An 8,007-nucleotide genomic window follows, 5' to 3' on the forward strand; every position below is an offset into this window, starting at 1 on the left:
TCCAGCTGAACTATTTAAAATTTTAAAAGGTGATGCTGTTAAGGTGCTACACCCAATATGCCAGCAAGTTTGGAAAACTCAGCAATGGCCAGAGGATTGGAGAAGATCAGTCTACATCCCAATTCCAAAGAAGGGCAGTGCCAAAGAATGCTGCAACTACCGCACAATTGCGCTCATTTCACACGCTAGCAAGGTTATGCTTAAAATTCTACAAGGCAGGCTTAGGCAGTATGTGGACCGAGAACTCCCAGAAGTGCAAGCTGGATTTCGAAGGGGCAGAGGAACCAGAGACCAAATAGCAAACATGCGCTGGATTATGGAGAAAGCTAGAGAGTTCCAGAAAAACATCTACTTCTGCTTCATCGACTATGCAAAAGCCTTTGACTGTGTCGACCACAGCAAACTATGGCAAGATCTTCAATAAATGGGAGTGCCTGATCACCTCATCTGTCTCCTGAGAAATATCTATGTGGGACAAGAAGCTACAGTTAGAACTGGATATGGAACAACTGATTGGTTCAAAATTGGGAAAGGAGTACGACAAGGTTGTATATTGTCTCCCTGCTTATTTAACTTAAAGTGCCTGGCGTGCTATGGTCCATGGGGTCACGAAGAGTCGGACACAACTAAACGACTAAACAACAACAATATAAGGTTCATCCTCTGGATCATAACAAGAAAAATTATTTTGTAAGGGGTGGGGAGAAGCCACACTCCTTAGGATTCCCTATCCAGGAACATATCCAGCCATGGAGATCAATCTCCTGCACTGTGTCGCTGCAATTCTCCTTGTGATTTGCTGGTTCCCGGTCCTCAGAAAAATGTCCCGGGTGCGAATCAGCAAGGGCCTGATCCACCGCCTGGACCACCTGGTGATGATCGTCTGAAGTGTCGAGGAGACGGCCAGATTGTTTTCTGCTGCTCCAGAGAAGCAGACACGGAGCAATGGATTCAAACTTCAAGAAAGAAGATTCCCCCTAAACATTAGGAAGAACTTCCTGACAGTAAGAGCTGTTCGGCAGTGGGATTTGCTACCAAGAAGTGTGGTGGAGTCTCCTTCTTTGGAGGTCTTTAAGCAGAGGCTTGACAGGCATATGTCAAGAATGCTTTGATGGTGTTTCCTGCTTGGCAGTCCAGTTGGACTGGATGGCCCTTGTGGTCTCTTCCAACTCTATTATTCTATGATTCTATTATTCTACTCCCGGGTCTTGGGCATTGAAGTCTTCTCCTTCCAGGGGCTGGGGCTGGAAATGGCGATCCGTTTATTATCTACAAAATCTTATTTATGGTCCCAGCATGGTCCCTGGAGGAACGCTTTTGTTTGAGGGATCAGCAGTCTCGTGAGCGGAAAGTTCATGTTCAAATGGTGGTTTTCTAAAAAATCTTTTAAAAATCTAATTTACATTAAAAAAAACCAACCTGATTGAATTTTTAAAAATCAAAGAAATCCGGGTTCTGGGTATGGAAATTGTTTTCTTTCAGGTGATGGGAATGACTACCCATTTATCATCTCCAAAATAATCTTCTTGTAAAGAAGCTGCTAAAATGCGGGCTAGACAATGCTACCTGTGAGGGAGAGCAGTTACAGACAGCCTCCTCCCATCCTGAGCACAAGTTCATCTCCCAGCGCCAGTGGAAGCGGGGAGGGGGATGTCTCTAGCGGGGAATCAGGAAGTAGAAGGCACAGCTCAGGTAGGGTAGCAGAGCCACTGCTCCGCTCAGGAGAGGAAATGGGAAGCAGGGAAAGCGCGACCAGAAGACCGCTCCCGCCGACCCCGGAATTGCGCAAGAAGTGCCGGGGGCGGAGATTCAATGTGCCCAGGCTACTTTGCTGGAGGAAAACTCGGGAATCTCCATTCGGAGGTTCTGACCCAGACTGACAACATGTACATAGTACTGACTCTGCACTGTAAATAGTTTGCACTGAATAAAAGCATGAAAAGGCAACGTCGTGAGGAGTCTTTACTCTAGAGTAGCCGCTACCGCGCCTGTGACAGCAACCTCCGAATCTTTTTGGCTACTCTGGAGTTAGCAGGATGAGCGCGCAAGAGGTGGAACAATGGCGGCAAGTCGCAGAGAAGGCTGAGCAAGAGTTGAAGAACCTGGCAGCGCAGGCTCAGCAACAGCTTAATGCAGCTAAAGCAGAGACACTGCAATCGCAGGAGGAGATCAAGAAACTTGCCGATCAGGTGAGAGCGCAAGAGGCTAAAGAGCAGCAGCTTAGAACTTTGGTGGGGCAGCTGCAAAGCCAGTTGGATGAGAAGAGACTGAGGGGGTGTGTGTGCCCCAAATGCTGCCAGCAAGGAGGGGACAAGCCCTCGTGACAAAGTTTAACGGAGACCCCAGAGAGTACCTGGGCTTTGAGACTGAAATTCAGTACGCGCTGGAACTGCATGATGCGGAGTTCCCAGATGATGCGCACAGAGTCTCTTTTATAGTGGAGCATTTAACAGGAGGGGTGCGCGAATGGGTGAGACCGTTAATCGCGTCAAAAAATCAGTGCATGAAGAATGTTAAACAGTTTTTAGAAGCCTTAAAAGTGATGTATGCCAGCGATAGCCAGATGGAGGCAACTAAAGAGGAGCTTCACCATTTGACACAGGGGAAAATGACTGTGAGAGAATACTGGGCGAAGTTTACCATGTTGGTCCACAAGCTGGGGTGGGATTTACACAGTGACCCAGTCCAGTCCGCTTTCTACCTGGGATTGCACGCAGATGTGAAAGATGAGCTATCGAGAGGTCCCAAGCCCCAGAATATGGATGAGTTAAGCAAAGCAGCGTTAGCGGTGGGGGTGAGGCAAGAGTCCCGATGGAACGACAAGCAGGCAGCGCGCGCAGCCCGGCCCTGGTTCCCACGCTCACAGGAGAAGGCACCCCCCCGGCAGCACCCCAGGCCCCGCCCCACGCCATCCCAGATCCGGAACCCATGCAAATTGATGGAGCGCGCGCGGGGGCTTTTCAAACCCCAGCGGCGCCAAGACGCAAGGAGGGAAGGGGAGGGAACTGCTTCCTCTGCAACTCCCCTAGCCACCTCGTCAGACACTGCCCCCACCGCAGGGAATGGCAAGGGAGGGCGGGAACGGTCGTGCCCTCCCCAACTGAGTCAGCGCAGATACAGGGAAACGAGACAGCCTGGCTGCAGGAGACAAGGGCAGCAGCCAGGCGCAATTGTCGGACAACAGCCCTAGCCCACCCACCCGTGCAGCGCGGAGCAACATCAGCCCACCCCACCCCAGAGCAGGAGTGGTACTTGAAGTGACGATGATGCTGCCCAATGATTACCCCCTGACCGTTCTGGGTCTGATAGATTCGGGAGCGTCAGCGAACTTTTTTTCGAGAGACTTTGCAGAAGCACATCAGATCCAACTTCTGCAACTGGATTCCCCCCTGCACGTCTCCACCATTGACGGCAGGGAGTTGCTGGGAGGGGCCATCACCTATCAGACCCCCTCCCATGAGAATGACGGTGGGACGGCACTCAGAGATTCAATGTCACCACCATCTCAGACCCCCCTCCCATTGTGCTGGGCATGAGCTGGCTGGCGCGCCATGACCCGTCCATCAGTTGGCACAGAGATGCCTCACGTTTGGTTCAGATTATTGCCTGGAACACTGCATGCAGCGCCAACCAGGGGAAGGGCCTCCGATAGCCACGGTGGCCACCATGCAAGTCAAGGGAGGGGAGGCCATCCCCAAACCTTACTGGGACCTGCAGGAGGTCTTCAGCGAAGCGGAGTCCGACCACCTGCCCCCGCACAGGCCCTTTGACTGTCAAATCAACCTGGTGCCAGGGGCCATGCTACCCCCAGCAAAGCTGTACTCCATGTTGGATCAGGAATTGGAGGATCTATAGGCTTTCATTGACAAGAACCTCAAGAGGGGGTTCATCAGAGAAAGCAAGGCAGCAGGGGGCAGCCCAGTCTTCTGGGTGGACAATAAAGACACGCACCAGCGCCGCCTGGTGGTGGACTTCAGACGCCTCAACTCCATGTCGGAACCAGTTGCCTTCCCCATGCCGAGGGTGGACGATCTCCTGACAGCGGTACGCCGGGGGAAGATCTTCACCAAACTGGACCTGCGGGGGGCGTACAACCTGGTCAGGATCCGAGAGGGAGATGAGTGGAAAACCATGATGTTTACACCACTGGGATCCTTTGAATATTTGGTGATGCCTTTCGGATTGCAGGGGGGCTCAGCCTGCTTCCAGGCCTTCATGCACCACGTCCTGGGGTCCCTGCTCTTCAAGAACTGCGTGGTCTTCCTGGATGATATCCTTATTTACTCTAGTGACCCCGTACAGCACGTGAAGGACGTCCGAGAAGTCTTGCAGCGCCTCAAAGAGAACCACCTGTACGTGAAACTGGAGAAGTGCAGGTTTCACACCAAGGAGGTGGAGTTCCTGGGCTACAAGCTATCGGACAAGGGGCTAGCGATGGACAAGGACAAGGTGCAGGCTATCCTGGACTGGCAGAGCCCCAGGACACGCAAGGACGCCCAACGCCTCCTCGGCTTTGCCAACTTCTACAGGAAGTTCATCAAGAATTTCTCCCATGTCACGGCTCCCATCACAGACTGTTTGAGAGGCAAGCAAAAGTTCAGGTGGACACCGGAGGCGCAAGCAGCGTTCGAGGGCCTCAAGAGAGTGTTCGCCTCCGACCATAACTTGTTTCACGTGGTGCAGGATGCACCCCTACGTGTTGAAACAGATGCTTCTGATAGAGGGGTGGGCGGCGTGCTGCTGCAACTGGATGCCAACAGGGAGTGGAGGCTGTGTGCCTTTTTCTCCAGGAAGCTGAGCCAGCCCGAACGCAACTACACCGTTTTCGACAAGGAGCTTTTGGCCATCCACGCGGCTTTTAAGCACTGGCGCCACTTCCTGGTGGGCGCCAAGCACCCCATCCAGGTGTGCACGGACCATAAGAACCTGGAGTTCTGGAGAATGGCCAGGGTGCTCAACCAGCGGCAGATACGGTGGGTGGAGTTCTTTTCCCACTTCAACTTCTCCATCCACTACATACCGGGGGAGCAGAATGTCAGGGCAGATGCCCTGTCCCGCAAGCCAGAGTACATGGAGGAGGAGTTGCCACCAGCACCCCGGCACGTGTTTCCCCCATCGACATGGACATGCGGGGCAGCAGTAGTGAGTGAAGCAGAACTCATCGCACTGACGGCAGGAGATGAGTTCGCCACCCGCATCTTCCGAGACCTGCAAGGGGGGAGGGGGCAAGTGAAAGACTTTGAGGAAAGGAGGGGGTTGCTCTTTTACAGGGGAGCCCTGTACCTGCCCACCAACCAGCTCAGAGGTAAGTTCCTCAAGCAGATGCACGACAACCCGATTGCAGGACACTTTGGAAGGGACAAAACCACACACTTGGTCATGAGACACTTCTGGTGGCCAGGGGTGCGGGAGGATGTTCGGGACTATGTAAGGGGTTGTGACACCTGCCAGAGGGCCAAAGTGGTTAGAGCAGCGCCAGCAGGGTTGCTGGAGCCCTTGGCCACGCCACACAGGCCATGGGAAGTAGTGTCCACGGACTTCATCACAGATCTGCCTTCCTCCAGGGGCAAGACCGCAGTGTTGGTGGTGGTGGACCTCATGTCCAAGATGTGCCATTTTATACCATGTGCAAGTGCGGTCTCTGCAGAAGAGACAGCCAAACTTTTTGTGGACCACATATTCCGACTGCATGGATTACCCTTAAGGGTTATATCGGACAGAGGCCGCCAATTTGTTTCCAGGTTCTGGCGGCGGTTCATGAACCTCCTGCAGGTGGAGGTCAGCCTGTCTATGGCCCGGCACCCGCAGACCAATGGACAGGCGGAGCGGGTCAACGCCATTCTGCAGCAGTAGCTGAGATGCTACGTCAGCCAGAGGCAAACGGACTGGGTGGATCGTCTGCCACTGGCAGAGTTTGCCTATAACAATGCAGTGCACGTCTCCACAGGGGTGTCGCCCTTTAAGGCCAAGTACGGGCGGGACCTCCGATCGTTCCCAGAGAGGGAGTGGGAGGAGGAGGAGGAGAGCCCCGCAGCTGAGGATTGGGCAGAGGAACTGGAGTCTGTGCATCAACAGTTGAGGGAGCATTTGGAAAGGGCGAACGAAGCATACAAGAAGGGGGCAGATTGCCACAGGAGACAGGGGGAGGTTATCAGGGTGGGAGACAGGGTTTGGCTGTCCTCTGAGGGCCTTCCGACCCGGGGGAGGTGCAAGAAGCTGGCACCCAGGCCCCGAGAGTGGGGGGGGGAACAAGGAGGCACAAGGCCACTCAACGTAGCCACGGAAATTCTGGATTCCCGATGGGGAGGGGGAGGTCTAGAGTACCTCATGGCATGGGAGGACACCCCACCGTCCCAGAATGAATGGGTGCCCGCCACGGAGATACAGGAGGAATTCTTAGTGGAAGAGTTACATGCCCTCTTTCCTCACAAGCCCAAGCCTTGGCACATGGAAAGGGGAGATGGGGTGGCCTCAGATGGGGAGGGGGGAACCCATCAGACGGGGGCGCCACAAGCAGTTCACCATGGCAATGGGAGGCGAGTTTTGAGGAAGTAGAGGAGGAGGGGTGGTTCTACCCGGTGATGCGAACGCCTGGCCCAGTGGAGGACTGGGAACAAATCTTCACCCCCACGGACTCGGATGCCACTGACTTTTTAGGTTTTATGTCGCCACCGGGGAGGGAGGCGCCGGAACCGAATTGGGAGCAACTTTTCACCCCCACCAGTTCAGACGCCACAGACTTCCAATCGTCACCCTCGCTCTCGGAGCCCTAGAGAGGGGAGGGAGGGGGGCCTGGGGGTGGATGTGAGGGAGAGCAGTTACAGACAGCCTCCTCCCATCCTGAGCACAAGTTCATCTCCCAGCGCCAGTGGGAGCGGGGAGGGGGATGTCTCTAGCGGGGAATCAGGAAGTAAAAGGCACAGCTCAGGTAGGGTAGCAGAGCCACTGCTCCGCTCAGGAGAGGAAATGGGAAGCAGGGAAAGCGCGACCAGAAGACCGCTCCCGCCGACCCCGGAATTGCGGAAGAAGCGCCGGGGGCGGAGATTCAATGTGCCCAGGCTACTTTGCTGGAGGAAAACTCGGGAATCTCCATTCGGAGGTTCTGACCCAGACTGACAACATGTACATAGTACTGACTCTGCACTGTAAATAGTTTGCACTGAATAAAAGCATGAAAAGGCAACGTCGTGAGGAGTATTTACTCTAGAGTAGCCGCTACTGCGCCTGTGACACTACCATTTAGTGAATTTGTAACCGGCTGACTGACCGAACCCAAAGGGTGCTCATCAATGGCTCCTCCTCATCCTGGAGAGTAGTGACTAGTGGGGTGCCACAGGGTTCTGTCTTGGGCCCAGTCTTATTCAACATCTTTATCAATGACTTGGATGATGGGCTTGAGGGCATCCTGAGCAAGTTTGCAGATGACACCAAATTGGGAGGGGTGGCTAATACCCCAGAGGACAGGATCACACTTCAAAATGACCTTAATAGATTAGACAACTGGCCAAATCAAACAAGATGAATTTTAACAAGGAGAAATGTAAAGTACTACACTTGGGCAAAAAAAAAGGAAAGGTACAAATATAGGATGGGAGACACCTGGCTTGACATGAGTCAACAGTGTGAGGCAGCAGCTCAAAAAGCCAATGCAATTCTGGGCTGCATCAATAGGAGCATAGTGTCTAGATCAAGGGAAGTAATAGTACCACTGTATTCTGCTCTGGTCAGACCTCACCTGGAGAACTGTGTCCAGTTCTGGGCACCACAGTTCAAGAAGGATACTGACAAGCTGGAACGTGTCCAGAGGAGGGCAACCAAAATGGTCAAAGGCCTGGAAACAATGCCTTATGAGGAACGGCTTAGGGAGCTGGGTATGTTTAGCCTGGAGAAGACAAGGTTAAGGGGTGATATGATAGCCATGTTCAAATATATTAAAGGATGCCATATAGAGGAGGGTGAAAGGTTGTTTTCTGCTGCTCCAGAGAAGCGGACACGGAGCAATGGATT

The sequence above is a fragment of the Zootoca vivipara genome, chromosome Z, assembly GCF_963506605.1.
Source record: "Zootoca vivipara chromosome Z, rZooViv1.1, whole genome shotgun sequence".
Classification (NCBI taxonomy): domain Eukaryota; kingdom Metazoa; phylum Chordata; class Lepidosauria; order Squamata; family Lacertidae; genus Zootoca; species Zootoca vivipara.